Source organism: Carlito syrichta, unplaced genomic scaffold (genome assembly GCF_000164805.1).
Source record: "Carlito syrichta isolate Samal-C Ts95f unplaced genomic scaffold, Tarsius_syrichta-2.0.1 Scaffold311911, whole genome shotgun sequence".
Lineage (NCBI taxonomy): Eukaryota > Metazoa > Chordata > Mammalia > Primates > Tarsiidae > Carlito > Carlito syrichta.
In genome coordinates, this window is record NW_007256007.1 from 850,527 (window position 1) to 851,176 (window position 650).

The following is a 650-nucleotide window of genomic DNA, read 5'->3' on the forward strand; positions in this document are numbered from 1 at the left end:
TTGCTGCCCCCACAATCACTACCACAACCTCGTCTCAGCTCCTGGTTCCTTGTGATTTGCCCTTTTTTCCTGAAAGAAAAATCTAATGATTTTCCTGCCCCAAATCCTTTCTTGGCTTCCAACTGCAAGTAAGATAAAGTCCCGACCTCCGAACATGGCCTATAAGGCATCTACAAATGTCTTCTATCTTCCTTCTGACCTCCCTTTCTCTGTCCTGCACTTTTAATCTGAGATGTAGCCCAAGCGGGCTTACGTTTAGTTCCTCAAGTGACAAATTAAGCTTCTTTTTGTCACTGGTCCTTTGCACATGTTTCTCCCTCTACCTGGAACATTCTTTTCTGCCTCCTTCTCTGCTTGCCTTTCTCTCCCTGGCTAACTCTTGCCGATCTCACAGGTATCAGTTATCTCCTCCCAAAAGCCTTTCCTGACATCTCAAGAATGAGTTAATGCTTGCCTCCTCCACATCCCCTGGGATCTTCTGGTACTTGTTTTAATTTGGCCCTGTTGCATGGATTCTCTAGTGTTATTCCATGTCAGCTGCGATGGCTACCTGATGTTTGAGAGGCATCTCAACTTAGCAGGGTTCCCACCCCACGTCTAGCAGGAGGGCAAATGCCCATTCCAGATTTCTTTTTTTTTTTTTTTTTTTT